Here is a 21,954-nt window from a genome sequence, read left to right on the forward strand (position 1 = left end):
TATCGATATACCATACATGTCTCACGTGTACCTAACTCGCACACTCAGAGACATTTAATGATTACTTAAACTATTCCTTAGTAACGATTTTGTTCCGAAAACAATTGCTAAGAACTGGGTAAAGTAACCATTAAATGACTCTGAGTTCAACGGTAAAACTTTTCGCGAACATAATCTTGACGCACGGAACAAAATTAACAACTTCCACCGCTAGGGATTCCCCTTCCCTAATGAGTCTAAAATTTCTTAAATGTTTTTTATTACCTAGTATTAAACCCAACTGAAAGTCAAGTCAGTGTTGAATTTTGTTCATCGATTTAGATGTTGAATGCAGAAACCTGCGCCGGCACATGTTCGCGGTGCAAGTTGATAATATTTTAAGTTTTTAAACTGACATGGTCACTAACACTATTATTAGAACTTATAACGGGATATTTACCATGTTTATTCATTTTAGCGAGTTTCCGATATTTCGGCACTGTTGCAAGCGCCATGATCACGGATTAACTCGCTAAAATGAATAAACATGGTAAATATCCCGTTATAAGTTCTAATAATAGTGATAATATTATGTTCCGTGCGTCAAGATTATGTTTGCTAAACGTTTTAAGTTTACATAAGACATGTCCAAGTGATAATAATTGATAATAATATATTTTGATCGCGCGCCGACCGCCCCGGCATAATTAGGTTTATATAAAATACTCGAATGTTCTTTCTTATCAAAACGACCATTAAAAAGTGTAGGTGTAGTGGTCGCGAGTGCGGCTGGTGAGAACGATGTCACAGATTTACTTAATTTTAGGTTGTTACTGTTGTTACCGAGGAATTACGATGACCCTAGAAAACAAGACATCACTAAAATATCGACGGAGTGCGTAGTTAGGAGTTAGGACTAGCAGTATTGCCACTTGGAATGGCAACGCTTAGCCTAACCTGTATACGTACTTCTTATGTGCTTTCCATTATTATCAGGTCTTAAACCTTGATTTTAGGTATATGGTATATGGCGGTTTTCGGTTTCTTTCTTCACCCTACGTTATTTGTGCCGGATGATCCTTATTAAGTTATTACACGTACTGGAACACGACAGGTACATAAAGTTTCTTACGGGAAGCCAACATCGTGTATTGAACAAATCCTGCGCCGACACACGGGCGCGCTGCAAGGTAGTTATTCTGATAACTCAGTAACATGGCAGATACATCGAAGCGTTCCGATTGCATCTGTCGCGGTTGATGAGCTGACCGTAAGTGAGCGGCGCGCGTAGCACCGTCTTATCGCGACCGATAACCGCGGCCGCGTGGCGACGACGAGGCTCGCACTGTGATGACTCGTTAATCAGAAATGCCTTGGTACGATGTGTTGTGGACGACGAGTAGAGTGCGCGGCGCGGCACTGCCGCCGCTACCACCGCGCCGCGCGCTGCACCGTTTATCACGATCGACACACCGCGTGCGCGGGACGACGAAATCATGAAACTGTTCTGGTTTAGGATGGTACATGTTTTACAAAATTAATGTTTACATAAAAATAAATTCAATGCTTTAAAACTTCTTACATTTTTTTTATTACCTAGTATTAAAGCCCGACCGCAAGTCAAGTCAGTGTTTAATTTTGTATGACTTGTCTCGATGAGAACCATCATCGTCAGCTGCGACCGTTGTTGGCCAAACTCAAAACTGTATCCACTTTGATTTATGCTGAGTGCAGAAACCTGCGCCGACACATGTACTCGTATGCAGCGCAAGTTGTCAATTTTGGTCTGCACGTCAAGTTCGTCATCGGGACTATGTTCTTGAAAAGTTGTCAATAATGAAGTCAGTAATGAAAAGTGATAATATTTTTTCTTGTCGAGACTTGTCGAAATCTGAAAAAACATAATTAAACAATGCGACATACTTAAATTGACAATATCCACTACAATTCATTTAATCGATTTTAATCTTTATTTTGAATAAAAACTATTTCAAGGTGCAAACCTTGTTGTTTATTGTAATCGCCATAATTATCGAATCATAACAATTGATAAGCAGTTAAGGAATTGGTTTGAAAATAAAGCAACTGGGCTCTGCCACACACAGCACAGGCCTCTTCTCACAATTTGGCGTATTGCTGTTCAAACATTTTGTTTTACTTTCAATAACGATTAACACGAATGTAAAACAAAACCTAAGTAGGAGTTTCGTCTTAGTACCTTATACTGTTTAATATTTTCCAACATTCTGTAACCATTTGAAATGCATTATTTAGTTATAAAGAGGTCGTGGGACAATTAGGAAGGTACCGCGTAACCAAATAAAACCATGAACGCCGAGGCTTACTTCGTCGAGGACTACAAGCTGCTCGACCCGAATTGTGTAAAGAAGAAGCACACGCGCTCTTGTACTGCGACCACGATGTTAACGTGGTGTGTCGAGAAACTATCACGAATGTTCACAAACATGTACAACGTGTGCCGGATGGTCCTGAAGACATACCAAGGCATACGTCGATACGTTCATCAAGTTCGACATCGGTTTCGACGTCCAGGTTGACGATGACTCCACAACAAACTTTTCTCGCCCACTGTACTGTGTGTGAACATTATAAGCATGGAATGGACCTGTCGGTGACGTCCTTCACCGAACTACCACGAACAAATTAAAGGATGATTATAATTATTTATAATTACGATTTGTATAAGAAAAATGTATTGAGATTGTACGAACAATAAACTGCTTTTATTTCATTTTTGTTTAATTTTAATTTTATTTTAGTTCTCTATTGATTGAGCGGCGCGCGTAACACCGTTTTATCGCGACCGATAACCGCGGCCGCGTGGCGACGACGAGGCTCGCACTGTGATGACTCGTTAATCAGAAATGCCTTGGTACGATGTGTTGTGGACGACGAGTAGAGTGCGCGGCGCGGCACTGCCGCCGCTACCACCGCGCCGCGCGCTGCACCGTTTATCACGATCGACACACCGCGTGCGCGGGACGACGAAATCATGAAACTGTTCTGGTTTACAGTTGACTCGATGGCCGACATGATGATTGGTGTGTATTGCTGCAAACTGGCGACCAAGTTTAAGTCTACTTGAAGCAGGTTCGATGTGGTCGCAAAACCATGCGATGTCGGTTATCTTGTTACGTTTTAGTATAAAAGCTGATTGCTGATCTATTTCTCTGTTTAGTTCATTAGAGGTCGTAGATAAGTTGGTGCATACTGAGCAAGCATCTCAAATCATGAACGAGGAAGTCTATTTCGCTGAAGACTACCTGTTGCTTGATCCAAACTGCGCAGTCTTCTCTAAAGACACTGGCGTTAGCGCGGAGAATGGTCTCGCGCGAGGCGGACACAGCGGTCGACCCGAGCGACTGCCGCGTGGTCCTCATGCACTGCAACGGGCTGTGTGATCCACACCGAGTTGATACATTCACACCTTGGTGACACTCACCGCGCTCGGCTGACGATCCTGACGACGAGACAACGTGTGTCGAGGCGTTCATCGAGTACAGCATCATGTTCGGCGGCGACGTGGTCGCATGTTGTACTAAATAAATGTTTATTACAAATTACATAAAAATATATTTGTTCTAAAATTTCTTAAATGTTTTTTATTACCTAGTAGTAGACCCAACCGAAAGTCAAGTCAGTGTTGAATTTTGTTCATCGATTTAGATGTTGAATGCAGAAAACCTGCGCCGGCACATGTTCGCGGTGCAAGTTGTTAATTTTGTTCTGTACGTCAAGATTATGTTCGCCAAACGTTTTAAGTACACATTAGACATGTCCAAGTCGTAATAATATATTTTGATCGCGCGCCGACCGCCCCGGCATAATTAGTTTATACAAAATACTCGAATGTTCTTTCTTATCAAAATGATTCGTTAAAGAGTAGGTGTAGTGGTCGCGAGTGCGGCTGGCGAGAACGACGACAGGTACATAAAGTGTCTTACGGGAAGCCAACATCGTGGGCGCCGGGGCACCGAAAGTTAATCATTCTGATAACTCAGTAACATGGCAGATACATCGAAGTGTTCCGATTGCATCTGTCGCGGTTGATGAGCTGACCGTAAGTGAGCGGCGCGCGTAGCACCGTCTTATCGCGACCGATAACCGCGGCCGCGTCTCGACGACGAGGCTCGCACTGTGATGACTCGTTAATCAGAAATGCCTTGGTACGATGTGTTGTGGACGACGAGTAGAGTGCGCGGCGCGGCACTGCCGCCGCTACCACCGCGCCGCGCGCTGCACCGTTTATCACGATCGACACACCGCGTGCGCGGGACGACGAAATCATGAAACTGTTCTGGTTTAGGATGGTACATTTTAACATTGTTTTTATTACCTAGTATTCATTTAATTTTGTATGACTTGTCTCGATGAGAACCATCATCGTCAGCTGCGACCGTTGTTGTTCAAACTCAAAACTGTATCCACTTTGGTTGATGCCGAGTGCAGAAACCTGTGCCGACACATGTACTCGTATGCGGCGCAAGTTGTCAATTTTGGTCTGCACGTCAAGTTCGTCATCGGGACTATGTTCTTGAAAAGTTGTCAATAATGAGTCAATAATGTCAATAGTCAGTAATGCAAAGTGATAATATTTTTTCTTGTCGAGACTTATCGGAATCTGAAAAAACATAATTAAACAATGCGACATACTTAAATTGACAATATCCACTACAATTCATTTAATCGATTCTAATCTTTATTTTAAATAAGAACTATTTCAAGGTAGTTTATTGTAATCGCCATAATTATCGAATCATAACAATTGATAAGCAGTTAAGGAAATGTTTTGAAGATAAAACAACTGAGCTCTGTCACACACAGCACAGGCCTCTTCTCACAATTTGGCGTATTGCTGTTCAAACATTTTGTTTTACTTTCAACTAGCTTCCGCCCGCGACTCCGTCCGCGCGGATGTCGGTCTTCGCGTGGAAGTTTTATTTCTCCATTTTGAGTAACTCTGACAATGACGTCTTATAAATATCTATTGGACCCAAATACGGCGAGGCCCATAATAATTAAGGAGATCCCTCTATTGGTCGTTCTGTAGAATAAAACTGAAAAATAAAGATTTTATTTCTACGTATTTTTCCAGGATAAAAAGTATCCTTATGTCCAGGATAATAAGGTATAATTATACCAAGTTTCATCAAAATCGAACCGTTAGTTTTCACGTGATGCATGAACATACAGACAGACAAAAATTAATCACATATTTAGGTTTGGTAACAATCCAGTGCCATTTATTCTTTCAATATTTTCAATGTACAGAATTGACCCTTCTACAGATTTATTATAATATAATATAATATGAATGAATGAATGAGATTGTTATAAACGTAAGAGTAGGCAAATATAATCAGAAAGCTTCGAACTGCTTAGCTATCGGGAGTTATTAGTGTTATTGTGAGTCAACCATAAGAGATAGACATTTGCTGTCGTGGAATATTTTTTAAACAATTTTAAGGAGAACATTTCCGTCATACATATTTTCTATGTAGCTATAACCATTAAGGCTGAACACGCGACGGAAGCTTAAAAAATGGAGTAAGTTCTCCTGTTTTCCCAACATTTCCCTTCACTGCTCTGCTCCTATTGATCGTAGCGTGATGAAAAGTATACTATAACCTGCCCAGGAGTATGAAGAACAATTGTACCAAGTTTCATTGAAATCGGTCGAGTGGTTTATGGTCGGTTAAATAGTGGCGGAGATTAATGGTATAAGCATAGAATGTTCGACGTGATTCTTTAATTTGACATAACTTTTTTATTTATGAACCGATTGACATGAAACAAACACTAAATGTAAATTTAAGCATCCCACAATATATTCGTGAAAACCGCATCCAACTCGGATCAGCCGTTTCTGAGATTAGCGCGCACAGACGAACAGACAAACAGACAAACAGACAAACAGACAAAAAAAAAGTTAATTACATTTTTGGGTTCGACATCGACATAACAATAACCCCTGCTATTTTTTTTATTTTTATATTCAATGTACAGACAGCACTTTTCTACGATTTTATTATATGTATAGATAACGATTAACACGAATGTAAAACAAAACCTAAGTAGGAGTTTCGTCTTAGTACCTTATACTGTTTAATATTTTCCAACATTCTGTAACCATTTGAAATGCATTGGACGAAAAATGCTTTGAACTTTTCGCGAACTCGTTGTGGGTAACCAAGTTCATATAGAAGCATGTAGTATCGATGAAAACGCGCACGCGCTTATGACATTGAACTGATGGGCGTGGCCACTGTGAGTCACTCGGCGTCGTCGCCGGTGCCGGGGCCGGCCGGAGCGGCGGCGGCGAAGCGATTGGCGAGTTCGGCGACAGCGACGTAAATTTTACATAGCTCTATCGACCGCGTTCGTCGCGCGCCGGCTGACATGCCGCGACTGGTAGAGCTCGTTGAGTGCGCGCGCGCTCGCGGCTCATTCATTATGCGAATCTTGCACGTCGTCCGCGATAAAACATGATTGCAAATAAACCATAATCACAACTAGTTAGTTCGCGAACAGGTTTTGGTTATCAGAATAAATTATGTTTTATTAGACACGCTGCGGATGAACTCGCTCATTTCGTAAAAGCTTGGGTAAATACAACTATTGCATAGATCCTAGTAGAAACATGACACATCAATTTATTATTAGACAAAAAATAAAAGTTTGAAAAGTGATTTCAAAATCGCGCTCAGTTAACAACAATACACGAACGGCTTTTGTCTCAGGTAACAAACTACACAAAGCAGCGTCGTACATACATCATACTGATATCGAAGCTTACTTTCGATGCAAAATTTTAAAAACAATCGTATATTTAAGATGCTATGAAAAGAACACAACGCGATAAAGGAGTAAAAATAAACACAAAACGTTTAACCTATGTACATGCGCGCGAGTGATGATAAGTCATCAGGAAGCAATTGGCATTATCGGCCGCCGCGTCGCGTGCCGGCTCCACCACCATCGCGTTTGTCATCAATAACCTACATCAACTCAAAACTAAACGTCATCGGCACGCCCGCGGCTCCGGATCGTGCGACGCGTAATGTGTGAGCGTTATCAACGTCATACTATGACACAATTGCTACTCATTTAATTTTGTCCATAGTACATTTTATCGTATTTATCTATATATACAAACAAAAGATATTGTTAGGTGCCCAAACTAAGTTTGAACTACTAATTACGAGAAACGCCAGCTCTAGACCAACTGCCAATGCTCATTACTGCTCGCGGGAGCTTCATCAGGATAAATGCGCAAGATGTAAATATAACGTGCACACAATTAAGTCAGAGCTCAAAAATGAAGTTGTTATATGAATAAAAAATTTTTAGTACTACATACACTGACTTTGTGACTGTTAATATTAGAATTCGATGTTGAATCAAAACGTCCCAATGATCATTACCACCATCATTGGGGACTACAGCGCGGCAGCGCGACGAACTCGTAAATTAATTCTAGCTGAGACAGAGCTCGATAACGCAGTTGTAATACCGATACAAGTATGCATGGACAAAGGAAACTATTGGACTACGCACGTCGAAAAGTTCGACTGAGTTAATTTAGGTAATGAATGAAAAAAATAAAATAAAACTAAAATGAAATATAAAATGTTTATTGTCGCTAAATATTTATTACATTTTAATATAACAGGTTTTTTCACGAAAGGTATTTCTTTTTCACTAATCTAAAACTGAGTTTGAACTTGCATCTTGACTCCGCGGTCGACATCGGCTGGTATGTTGCTTCGCAAATTGCCCATTACCATCACAGGGATCTCCGTCACGATTAACTCGACCGATATAGACATGTTTATCGTTGACACAATTAAGACGTTTTGTTAGTTTGTCGTTGCTACAAACGTCGGTAGACACTGCGGTCGCGGTACAAGGTACTGTGGATGTCTTCTTCACACGGTTCGGGTCGAGCAGCTTGTAGTCCTCCACGAAGTAAGCCTCGGCGTTCATGGTTTGATTTGTTTTTTTAGTATGGTTATCACATTTATGACTTGATAAATTCTTGTAACAAATTATTTAATGTATCAATAAAGTACTTAATATTTATTTTTTGTTGTTACTTCTCCAACGATCTCTGAATAACTGAAAAATTAAATAGAAAGATCCTCCTTTTATATCCCGATGTTTAACGTAGAGCGCCATGATCCCAGTAGCCAACAATGAACACGACCACGGAGGTTGCGCCGAACATGATGAACGTATAGAAACCTGCGCCGGTATGTGTCCCGGCCCGACGCAAGTCGATGCTCCTTTCGTCGACATCGCCGTCGTGTTCGACATCGTCTTCGATTTTAACTTGAAATGTTCCATTGCGACGAACTCGAAATGTATAGTTTTAGCTTTCGTGCAATTGTAATATACCTGAACATGACCATCAATAGTAGTAGATGATGATGTCAACGCCCAACGCGATGAACGTACAGGAATCTGCGTTGCTATGTCGCCGTTGTGGATATGTCGCAGCGTTTCGGCGTTGTCGTGCTCAACATTGCTCTACGTTAAACAGCGCGCTATAAAAGGAGGATTTTTCTATTTAATTATTTAGTTATAAAGAGGTCGTGGGACAATTAAGAAGGTACCGAGTAAACAAATCAAACCATGAACGCCGAGGCTTACTTCGTCGAGGACTACAAGCTGCTCGACCCGAATTGTGTAAAGAAGAAGCACACGCGCTCTTGTACTGCGACCACGATGTTAACGTGGTGTGTCGAGAAACTATCACGAATGTTCACAAACATGTACAACGTGTGCCGGATGGTCCTGAAGACATACCAAGGCATACGTCGATACGTTCATCAAGTTCGACATCGGTTTCGACGTCCAGGTTGACGATGACTCCACAACAAACTTTTCTCGCCCACTGTACTGTGTGTGAACATTATAAGCATGGAATGGACCTGTCGGTGACGTCCACGGAAAACCCAAAGGATGATTATAATTAAGATTAGTATAAGAAAAATGTATTGAGATTGTACGAACAATAAACTGCTTTTATTTCATTTTTGTTTTTTTATTTTTATTTTACTTCAGTTCTCTGGACTTATTAACTAAATCAAACATGTGGATGTTCTGTCCTGTGGTTTTGGTAAACCAAGTTCATATAGAAGCATGTAGTATCGCTAAACTCGTCATTAAACTGAACATCAAACCACAAAAAATTAACCCGAACCAATTAATAAACGAAAATATATTGTGACAATATCTTTAACCTTGAAACGACGAAAATGACAATACCTAATAAAATTAATTAAAAGAAATTTAATAAAACACTTACTAGCAAACGGTGAAATACTAGGCGAGCCGCGACGAACGAACAGCGACAATCCATTGGATGGCAGCTGTTTGTTCGTCGCGGCTCCGCGTGGATAGCCGCGACGGACTCAACGCTGCCTCCGCGCGGCTTTTTTTTGTAACACGATTGAAATCCTTATCGACTTCCCACGCCGTGGGGACGACGGAGGGGTGTGCTGGACTCCTAAAGGCCACCGCGGTGTTCCTCCACAGCTTGCGGCCGTGATCCGGGCTGCCCTCGCGGATTCACCCGACAGGCTTTGACCTACCGCTACGTTTGCGGCAGGTCCCGCCACGTTAGAGGCCCTGAGAGGCTGCTTCCTTTCCCCTTGGTACCTATGAGTTGAGTTAGTAAAGTTAGTAGATCTATTAAGTTGTCGAAAAATACGCAATTATATTTTTTACTTTTTATATTAATTTGTTTTGGAATATTTATTTTTTGAAGTTGGTTTTTTTTGTTAAAATTGTTTTTTATTTTTTCTCCTTTATCGCGTTGCATTCTCTTCATAGTATTTTAAATATACGATTGTGTATAAAATTTTGCATCGAAAGTAAGCTTCGATATTAGTATGATGTATGTACGACGCTGCTTTGTGTAGCTTGTTACCTGAGACAAAAGCCGTTCGTGTATTGTTGTTAACTGAGCGCGATTTTGAAATCACTTTTCAAACTTTTATTTTTTGTCTAATAATAAATTGACGTGACATGTTCCTACTTTGACTCCTCGTTGAAGGTTGTATTGCAATGGGAGAAGATGGATGTGTGGAGTTCAGTTTAGTGGAGAATAACTTTAGACAAAGCTTCAGTAAGTGTATATTGAATAATTATTTAATACAACTTGTTCAGACAGAGTGTGGAGGGCGACTGTCCTAAAATACCTTGGTATAACATATATAGTACATGATAGTGACAAAGAAAATGAAGTGATTATTGTGCAATTTGTAGTAGCATAAGAAAGTAGGGTTATGGAATTATGGATACATGATTCCTAGGTTACAGAGTAGGCGCACTACTATGGATGCTATGATTGAATTATATTCGCTATACGTGTAAATCTTTGGTCTGAGTACCATTCGGCTAGCGTGGAAAATATTCCCGCGCGAAGTGGAAATAGCGTTCGACACGAACGTCTATTGAACAAGAGTACCGGACGCTATCGTGGGAATCAATGCGTACGACGAGTTTGGTCTACGGCCGTACATGACACGATGGCGGATGACGTGGCGATGGGCGCAGCGCGTGGCGCGCGCTGTCGACGAACTCGCCATTCGTTTCGCCGGCGCCGACGACGACGCCGAGTGACTCACACTGGCCAAGCGCATCAGTTTAATGACGAGTTTAGCGATACTACATGCTTCTATATGAACTTGGTTACCCACAACGAGTTCGCGAAAATTTCAACGCATTTTTCGTCTAATGCATTCCAAATGGTTGCAGAATGTTGGAAAATATTAAACAGTAAGTATAAGGTACTAAGACGAAACTTTTACTTAAGTTTTGTTTTACATTCGTGTTAATCGTTATTGAAAGGTATTATAGAATATATTACGAAATATTCGCGCTAAGGCGCAGTGAGTTTGATAGCTGCCGCGCGTCGCTCGCTGTGACGTCACTTATCAATTTATTATCGAACTGCTTATTGTCGTTGATTGGCTGGTCGGTTACGGTGTCATACTATTCAATTTCAAAGCGCGGCTTTTATGTTCTATAAACATCGCGTAAACATTTCCTTGAATCTGCTAATGCTTCAAGTAGACTTAAACTTTTGGTCGCCAGTTTGCAGCAATACACACCAATCATCATGTCGGCCATCGAATCTACTGCAAACCAGAACAGTTTCATGATTTCGTCGTCCCGCGCACGCGGTGTGTCGATCGTGATAAACGGTGCAGCGCGCGGCGCGGTGGTAGCGGCGGCAGTGCCGCGCCGCGCACTCTACTCGTCGTCCACAACACATCGTACCAAGGCATTTCTGATTAACGAGTCATCACAGTGCGAGCCTCGTCGTCACGCGGCCGCGGTTATCGGTCGCGATAAAACGGTGCTACGCGCGCCGCTCACTTACGTTACGGTCAGGGGCTTAGTCTGCTATTACAATTGTGTCAGAATGGTCGATCACTGAGCAGTGCGAGAGGGTCGGAGCTATGTAGGTTGTATAGCTCCGTCCCTCTTGATCGACCATTCTGACACAATTGTAATAGCAGACTAAGGCCCCATAGCTCATCAACCGCGGCAGATGCGATCGGAACGTTTCAATGTAGCCATGTTACTCATCGTAAGTTTGCGAGCTCTATAAAACTAACTTGCGGCGCGCCCGTGTGTGCGCAGATTTTGTTCATACGACGATTTTGACTTCCCGTAAGAAACTTGAGTTTACACAACACCGCGTCGACCAAAGCGGCCATCATTAGGGTTCCCATTGCATAATGAGTTTAACGCAACATGTAACAATTTGATGGATGAAACGATAGATATGATTTGGTTGTGTTTATGTCGTGGATCTCACTGTGACAATGAATTTTCACGAAGTCCTCGTCAACTTCAACGTCGAACGATTCTCAACTTAATGTACCTGTATGTAATGTCGTACTTCACAGTATGTGTAATAAGGATCATCCAGCACAAACAACGTAATGTTAAGAAAGAAACCGAAAACCACGTAACGATAAAGATTCATGGGCGAGCGTGCTACGCCATGTACCATGTACCTAAAATGTTTTATCAAGGTTTAAGACCTGATAGTAATGAAAAGCTGATAAGAAGTACGTATAAAGCCAGCAGCCGAGCTGTAACTGCCACACGCGGCACAGGCCTCTCCTCACACAGAGAAGCACCGAGCACCACCGAGCACAACGTTGAATATGTTGTTCAGACATTTTGTGAAACCGCCGTCTGACTCTCGCCTGCCTGATCAATGTTTCTCGAGACCACAGAGCTGGTCTGTTGCTAGAACAGAGGTTAGGCTAAGCGTTGCCATTCCAAGTGGCAATACTGCTAGTCCTAACTCCTAACTACGCACTCCGTCGATATTTTAGTGATGTCTTGTTTTCTAGGGTCATCGTAATTCCTCGGTAACAACAGTAACAACCTAAAATTAAGTAAATCTGTGACATCGTTCTCACCAGCCGCACTCGCGACCACTACACCTACTCTTTAATGAATTATTTTGATAAGAAAGAACATTCGAGTATTTTATTTAATCGGCATAGATAAAATTAATATCGATTTTGCACAATATTTGAGTTTTTTATTTAATCGAACGCAAGATCGATATTAAAATTAATATCGATCTTGCGTTAGTCGGATTGTAGCGAAGTGGCCCGGACAGCAGTTACTTCGCTACATGGTCCAATAAAACCCAGGTACAAACACAAACAGGAAAAATTTGTACACTTTAGAATTTCAAACGATGTCGTTGATTTAACAGACAGACAGACCGACAGCACGCAGACCGTCTGCATGCGAGTAAATAGGACCATCATAATATTATAAGAACATGTAGAATATACAATTGGGTATTGACAAACACGATCAATGTCACGAGTATCTTCCTCGGACCGTGGCCACTAGCAGACTGTCTGATACCAAATGCGAGGCATTTATTCAAAGGCTGTGGTAACGTTGCATGTGATAACACTTTCGCACTTATCTCGCTATCTGAAATTATCAATATTAATATAAACCTAATTACCATTGATACGATAACTTACTAATTTCAGATTATTCAGTCGTGGCTATTCTCCGAGCAACATAGTTGAAACGTTGCGTGTGTAACGTGAGCTAGAAAATAAATGCTAATACAATATATCATGTCATTCTCAAAGACATTTTGCTACTCTATATTGTTTTCGGTACAAAGAACTGTATAAAACGTAATTAATATTATAAGTGTTCCAAATAGATAATTAGCAATATAAGGAAACCTTCAATTACTTTCCCCACAAACACACCTACAAATTAAACGTAAGCTGCAGCTCACATCAAACGCTACTCGTAGTGATCCATGAGTAAGCACCGATGGCATCAACTAGAGTGTTCACATACAATAAGTACGCGGCGAGCTCGTCAGCTGCCGTGCGTCACTCGCTGTGATATCACTTGTCGATACATTATTATCAGAATGTCTTTAGTCGGTGAATCGGTGGTCGCGTACGGTTTTCAATTCGCGATTACTCAATGTTAGATTATCTTTTAAAATTTAGAAGGTAAAGCTCTCGAGTTACATGATCTGGGTAATTGTAAAAACCATTTAAAACATTATACAAATCTTTATATATATAATTCTTCTGTACGTGTGTATGTCACTGAACTCCTCTTAAACGACTAGACGGATTTTGATGAAACTTTTTGTGTGTGTTCAAGAGGATCTGAGAATGGTTTAGATTCACAATTTTGTCCGCTGGACAAAGTTTTTTTAATTAATTTTTAATTTATTAGTAGTTGTTGATTTTGGAATGTTTTACATCGTGATCCGACGGACGGCGCTACCATCGTAGTGTCAAATATTAATGACGTTAGATATTGTCATAACATTTGAATAATAATTTTCATCAAAAAGGTCCAGAATGTTTTAGCTTATTAAAAAAGTTTAAAATTTTCAAATTAACGTGTAGACAGGACAACGTCTTGTCGGGTCCGCTAGTATTATACTAAATAAGTCTTAAATCTTTGTTGACTTGATCCCCGCAACGAAAACGAGATCGAACACGGCTGACCAAGTATTTGTCGTTGCCAAACTCGCTGTGATATCACTTGTCGATACATTATTATCAGAATGTCTTTAGTCGGTGAATCGAACCTGGCAACTGTCTGTTACATAGAACAGAGGTTAGGCTAAGCGTTGCCATTCCAAGTGGCATTACTGCTAGTCCTAACTCCTAACTACGCACTCCGTCGGTATTTTAGTGATGTCTTGTTTTCTAGGGTCATCGTAATTCCTCGGTAACAACAGTAACAACCTAAAATTAAGTAAATCTGTGACATCGTTCTCGCCAGCCGCACTCGCGACCACTACACCTACTCTTTAATGAATCATTTTGATAAGAAAAAAGAACATTCGAGTATTTTATTTCATCGGCATAGAAAATTAATATCGATCTTGCACAATATTTGAGTTTTTTATTTAATATATAAAAAATTAATATCGATCTTGCGTTAGTGGGATTGTAGCGAAGTGGCCCGGACAGCAGTTACTTCGCTACATGGTCCAATAAAACCCAGGTACAAACACAAACAGGAAAAATTTGTACACTTTAGAATTTCAAACGATGTCGTTGATTTAACAGACTAACAGACCGACAGCACACAGACCGTCTGTGCGACGCAGGTTCTACCATCAGGTCCACCGAAGTGTAACACATCGACTTCGCCGTGCCGTACGTCGCGACGTTTGACGCGACTCACAACGATCGCGTGGTACGAATCTATGGGTATCAGTAATACTTTTGTCATCCATACATTCCTCTTGGATGTTATAAATCAACAACTTAAGCGTCAAGATCGCGAACGGTTTGGGACGTGACAACGACGGCTTCATTAGCTTGCTAGTTAGTTATCGTTTCGGCAAGCCGGGCGCCGTAACAAAAAGTGTGTTTCATGTAATTACTGAAATACAAAGAAACCAAAACCACGTGGCGAGAGAATCATTGAAGTGGTCCGGCCGATATTATGCCGGGGCGGTCGGCGCGCGATCAAAACATATGACTTGGACATGTCTTATGTAAACTTAAAACGTTTAGCAAACATAATCTTGACGCACGGAACTAAATTAACAACTTGCACCGCGAACATGTGCCGGCGCAGGTCTCTGCATTCAACATCAAAATCGATGAACAAAATTCAACACTGACTTGACTTTCGGTTAGGGTCTAATACTAGCAAATAAAAAACAATTAAGAAATCTTAGAGCAAATATATTTTTATGTAATTTGTAATAAACATTTATTTAGTACAACATGCGACCACGTCGCCGCCGAACATGATGCTGTACTCGATGAACGCCTCGACACACGTTGTCTCGTCGTCAGGATCGTCAGCCGAGCGCGGTGAGTGTCACCAAGGTGTGAATGTATCAACGCGGTGTGGATCACACAACCCGTTGCAGTGCATGAGGACCACGCGGCAGTCGCTCGGGTCGACCGCTGTGTCCGCCTCGCGCGAGACCATTCTCCGCGCTAACGCCAGTGTCTTTAGAGAAGGCTGCGTGTGTTGCTTCACACAGTTTGGATCAAGCAACAGGTAGTCTTCAGCGAAATAGACTTCCTCGTTCATGATTTGAGATGCTTGCTCAGTATGCACCAACTTATCTACGACCTCTAATTAACTAAACAGAGAAATAGATGCAATCAGCTTTTATACTAACACGTAACAAGATAACCGACATCGCTTGGTTTTGCGACCACATCGAACCTGCTTCAAGTAGACTTAAACTTGGTCGCCAGTTTGCAGCAATACACACCAATCATCATGTCGGCCATCGAGTCAACTGTAAACATTTTCATGATTTCGTCGTCCCGCGCACGCGGTGTGTCGATCGTGATAAACGGTGCAGCGCGCGGCGCGGTGGTAGCGGCGGCAGTGCCGCGCCGCGCACTCTACTCGTCGTCCACAACACATCGTACCAAGGCATTTCTGATTAACGAGTCATCACAGTGCGAGCCTCGTCGTCGAGACGCGGCCGCGGTTATCGGTCGCGATAAGACGGTGCTACGCGCGCCGCTCACTTACGGTCAGCTCATCAACCGCGACAGATGCGAACGGAACGCTTCTATGTATCACGTTACTCATCATAAGTTTGCGAGCTCTATAAAACTAACTTGCGGCGCGCCCGTGTGTCGGCGCAGATTTTGTTTATACGACGATGTTGGCTTCCCGTAAGAAACTTAAGTTTGGACAACAGCGGTCGCGTCGACCAAAGCGGCCATCATTAGGGTTCCTATTGCATAATGAGTTTAACGCAATATGTAACAATTTGATGGATGAAACGATAGATGCACACATAGTTGGGGGGTACATTGTCGGGGATCTCATCATCCTCACTGTGACAATGAATTTTCACGAACTCCTCGTCAACTTCAACGTCGAACGATGCTCAACTTAATGTACCTGTATGTAATGTCGTACTTCAGTATGTGCAATAAGGAGCATCCAGCACAAACAACGTAATGTGAAGAAAGAAACCGAAAACGACGTAACGATAAAGATTCATGAGCGAGCGTGCTGCGCCATGTACCATATACCTAAAATGTTTTATCAAGGTTTCAAGCTACCAAATGTATTCATTCAAAGGCTGCGACATGCAACGTGCTTGTGATAACACTTTCGCACTTATCTCGCTATCTGAAATTATCAATATTACCCTAATTACCATTGATACGATACAAAAAAAAACAAAAACAAGTGGCGATAGATTCATCGAAGTGGTCCGGCCAATATTATGCCGGGGTGGTCGTCGATCAAAATATTGGCGACTTGGACATGTCTTATGTGAACTTAAAACGTTTAGCGAACATAATCTTGACGTGCAGACCAAAATTGATAACTTGCGCCGCATACGAACGAGTACATGTGTCGGCACAGGTTTCTGCATTCAGCATCAACCAAAGTGGATACAGTTTTGAGTTTGGACAACAACGGTCGCAGCTGACGATGATGGTTCTCATCGAGACAAGTCATACAAAATTAAATTAATACTAGGTAATAAAAACAATGTAAGAAGTTTTAAAGCGTTGAATTTATTTTTATGAAAACAATAATTTTGTAAAACATGTACCATCCTAAACCAGAACAGTTTCATGATTTCGTCGTCCCGCGCACGCGGTGTGTCGATCGTGATAAACGGTGCAGCGCGCGGCGCGGTGGTAGCGGCGGCAGTGCCGCGCCGCGCACTCTACTCGTCGTCCACAACACATCGTACCAAGGCATTTCTGATTAACGAGTCATCACAGTGCGAGCCTCGTCGTCGCCACGCGGCCGCGGTTATCGGTCGCGATAAAACGCTCGTGTGTCGGCGCAGAATTTGTTCATACGACGATGTTGGCTTCCCGTAAGAAACTTGAGTTTACACAACACCGCGTCGACCAAATGTTTTATCAATGTTTAAGACCTGATAGTAATGGAAAGCAGATAAGAAGTACGTATAAACCAGCAACCGAGCTGTAACTGCCACACGCGACACTGGCCTCTCCTCACACAGAGAAGCACCGAGCACCACCGAGCACAACGTGGATTCTGTTGTTCAGACATTTTGTGAAACATTTTGTCGACTCTCGCCTGCCTGATCAATGTTTCTCGAGACCACAGAGCTGGTCTGTTGCTAGAACAGAGGTTAGGCTAAGCGTTGCCATTCCAAGTGGCAATACTGCTAGTCCTAACTCCTAACTACACTCCCCGTGGACATTTTAGTGATGTCTTGTTTTCTAGGGTCATCGTAATTCCTCGGTAACAACAGTAACAACCTAAAATTAAGGAAATCTGTGACATCGTTCTCACCAGCCGCACTCGCGACCACTACACCTACTCTTTAATGAATCATTTTGATAAGAAAAAAGAACATTCGAGTATTTTATTTCATCGGCATAGAAAATTAATATCGATTTTGCACAATATTTGAGTTTTTTATTTAATATATATAAGATCGATATTAAAATTAATGTCGATCTTGCGTTAGTCGGATTGTAGCGAAGTGGCCCGGACAGCAGTTACTTCGCTACATGGTCCAATAAAACCCAGGTACAAACACAAACAGGAAAAATTTGTACACTTTAGAATTTCAAACGATGTCGTTGATTTAACAGACAGACAGACCGACAGCACACAGACCGACTGCATGCGAGTAAATAGGACCATCGTAATATTATAAGAACATGTAGAACAGGGGTGGCCAACTTATATGTATTCGCGATCGACTTTTTTTCTAAAAGTTCGTCGCGATCGACCTTTTTTTTCTAAAAGTTCTTCGCGATCGACCTTTTATACAAAATATTTATGTGTACACATACTACATAGTACCAAAAACTTTGAAGTTTTTTCTTAATTTCTGGTCCGCGATCGGTCAAAAATGCTCTCGGGATCGACAGGTCGATCGCGATCGACCTGTTGGCCACCCCTGATGTAGAATATACAATTGGGTATTGACAAACACGAGTATCTTCCTCGGACCGTGGCCACAAGCAGACTGTCTGATACCAAATGCGAGACATTTATTCAAAGGCTGTTGTAACGTTGCATGTGATAACACTTTCGTACTTATCTCGCTATCTGAAATTATCAATATTAATATAAACCTGTAAACAGTTAGTTAGGTGATTTTGTGGGCGAATTGAATGAAACCAAAGTCTTCTATAAATGTCTATTCATATTCACATTAAAACGTTACACTAATATAGTAAAATGAGGAAATAGGTACATTAGAACACAGTTACATATGAGAGGTAGCGATTCGTGTATCACGCGATGGCGAGCGGAGGCGGACTGTGGCGTCGTCCGCGTCCGCGTCCCTCGGCGATCGGGTGGCGCGCGCGTCGCGCGCGGCGCATGCGCGGTAAGACCGCGGGCGAGCGGTGGCTTTCCCGCTCACCGTGTACGATGCTTACGAAAAGGCGGCGTGTTACAAACCTAATTACCATTGATATGATAATTTACTTATTTCAGAGTATTTAGTCGTCACTCAGACGTAAGCTACAGCCCACATCAAACGCTACTCGTTATATATTTTTATATATTTATTTATTTAAAAGTAAAGGGTAACGATTCGTTACCCTTAGTGATAAGCGTTATCTTATCTAAAACTCTCTTCAACCTAGTTTGATCGTTCACGTTGCATGCGATAACACTTTCGCACTTATCTCGCTATCTGAAAATATCAATATTACCCTAATTATCAGTGATTAGATTACACACTAGTGACAAAATATTTAGTCCGTAGCAGACAGTGTGATCACACTCCGACCGACATGTTCTGTAGTGGACGTCGATGATGACATTATCTTTTGTTCTTTGTTTATTAAGTGTTGGGAATTCTCTCCATCTCGTGTTTGACCTGGGGCCTTAGTCTTAGGCAGTGCGAGAGGGACGGAGCTATACAACCTTCATAGCTCCGTCTCTCTCGCACTGCTCAGTGATCGACCATTCTGACACAATTGTAATAGCAGACTAAGGCCCCAGGTGAAAAGGAGCACCGTGTCCCGAGGCCCGCAGGAAAACGGTGCTCATTGCCCCCTACTAAGTATTAATTAATAATTCTCCTCCTTCCTCTTCTGCTTACTTCTTGAGTATTGACTCTGTGTGTGTGTTGTTCTGAATTTTGTGTAGATATAAATTGAATGCCAGTTGTGGATTGTGAGGTCTGTGTGATGGTTGATTGAGTGGTGTGTGGTGTCTGTGTTTGGGATGGCTGTAGTTGATCGGATTCTGAAATGTTTGTGAAGAAGACTGTGTCTCCTAGTACTTTGCTAAGAATGATTGTTAATTATTATGTTATCGGCTTACTCACGTACTGTTTTGACGAGGAACTTGACTAGTTTCAAGCCATGCTAGAAGCTCATATTCATGAGCAGCATTCCGCGACAATCGCCGCGTCGTGTGTCGCGGAATGCTACTGATGAAACTAGTCGAGTTCCTCGTCAAAACAGTACGTGAGTAAGCCGATAACATAATAATTAATTTAGTATGTCTCACGAAAGTTATAATAAAATCAGAATGATTGTTGTGTGAATGGCGGCTTGTTTTTGTAGTATTGTAGTGTCTATCTGTTTATTAAGTATAGTTTTGCGCTATATACCATAATTTTATGTCTGGTATAATTTTATTATTAACATGGCACACTTGAAATGATAGAGTGTAGGGTTCTAAGAAATATTAGGGTGACATAGAGGGTATGTGGCAATTTGTTTAAGGGTAAGGTGTTGTCGTGGTGACTTCATGACGTAACCTGACGTGACGTAGGATAGGTGAGGTTAATTAACTCCAGTGAGTGATGACCAGCCTTTATAATATGTCACTGTCCTCATAAAGAGGTTGCGGATATTGAAATAGGGAGGATTGTAAGGTTTTTGAGGTGATTTGATTAATTTACTAAAGAATAAAAGTGGCCCAAATTTCATCTCGATCTCTTCAGCCGTTTGGCGTGAAGGAGTTATAAACAAACAAACATACTACGCATTTTTTATTATATTACTAAGATTGGAACGTGAAGAGGAAGAGAAAAGTGCTTGTATTTTAGAGCATATTTTGCGAATTCCTTTGCAAATAAAAAGGTTTTGTCACATGAAGATTTTAGATACGACGTAGGTACTCGTAGCATACTCATACCTACTTTTAAAATCACATCACAATTTATAACCCCCGACGCAAAAAGAGGGGTGTTATAAGTTTGACGTGTCTGTCTGTCTGTCTGTCTGTCTGTCTGTCTGTCTGTCTGTCTGTCTGTCTGTCTGTCTGTCTGTCTGTCTGTCTGTCTGTCTGTCTGTCTGTCTGTCTGTCTGTCTGTCTGTGGCATCATAACTCCCGAACGGATGCAGTGATTTCAATTTATTTTAAAAAAATACGTCTCGTTGGGGGACCGCATTCATACGGACTACACCGCCGCCTTATTTCTATTTTCTGTGTAAGTACTTAAACATCAATTTACTTTAATGTTAACACCAAGCATGTGATACTTATGAACAAATCGTAGATAAGTAAGAAATAATTAGGAACGGTCCCCCAACGCGACGTATTTTTTTTAAATTATTAGTACATTCTTAGGTACTTTAAGATTAAGTTTCTTTTATTATTTTTTACTTTTTAAAGGGAAATTAATTTTTATGTCGGGGGTTTTTTAAATTTTTAATTTAATTTTTTATTAGTAAGGATTTAAAAAAATCAACATAACAAAAATATATGTCGGTATATTTTTTTCCATTTTGAAAGCGTGCACTTAACGCTTTACCATGAAACAGGATAAAAGGAATGAATTTTTTTATGAAAACCATTTCTGTAAAGGTATTGAAAAAAAACTCCGACTGCATGAATATTAAAGTTGCGATGTGTTACAGAGTTTTCAGCGAATACTCGCATTTTTTCAGGTGCTGTAACGTATTTATATCATCGTAAAATTCAGTATGTATGTATAATTTATGTTAATATCTGATATATATATATATAATATCTGAATTCCGTAGTAACTTTGATGAAATTTAGGTGATAGGTATGGAATATAGATGGCATTGACTATACAATTGTTGCCCTATTCCTCCGGTGGGTTTAAAAATGTTGATTAAGGTCACTTTTCAACCAGAGGTATGCTGTGTAGCTATGCTATGAAGATGTAATAGCTGTGAATCTACGTGACCGTGTCCACTAATACTAAGCTATGTAGATGTGCGGTAAGTGCTCGGGTATGCGATGTATCGTGGTAGTAGAGAAGCTATAGTAGTATTAGTAAGGAAACCATCCATAACACGCATCTTTCCATATAAAATAGCTTAGCTGAGTCCGTCCAAATCAAAGCGTGGTGATTATAGCAATAGCAAATCCTTTGAATGGGCAAAGTCAATCCACAGATGGTCTACCAAAAGTCATACTTCTTTTATTAAATGTAAGTGTGAAACAACTCTTATGTTGTGTTTCGTTGTCTGAATGAGGTTA

The 21,954-nt window shown here is 41.2% G+C and overlaps 1 long non-coding RNA gene across 1 annotated transcript; it reads right to left on the reverse strand.

Moving 5' to 3' along the window:
• Nucleotides 1–15,223: 15,223 nt before the first annotated feature.
• LOC126910669 (uncharacterized) lies at nucleotides 15,224–18,474 on the reverse strand. Its single transcript, XR_007705294.1, has 2 exons — nucleotides 18,295–18,474; nucleotides 15,224–18,263 (listed from the first exon to the last, which is right to left on the reverse strand). It is a non-coding gene; the product is annotated as an uncharacterized LOC126910669 (long non-coding RNA).
• Between the last annotated feature and the right edge of the window lie 3,480 nt (nucleotides 18,475–21,954).

Source organism: Spodoptera frugiperda, chromosome 4, assembly GCF_023101765.2.
Source record: "Spodoptera frugiperda isolate SF20-4 chromosome 4, AGI-APGP_CSIRO_Sfru_2.0, whole genome shotgun sequence".
Taxonomy (NCBI): domain Eukaryota; kingdom Metazoa; phylum Arthropoda; class Insecta; order Lepidoptera; family Noctuidae; genus Spodoptera; species Spodoptera frugiperda.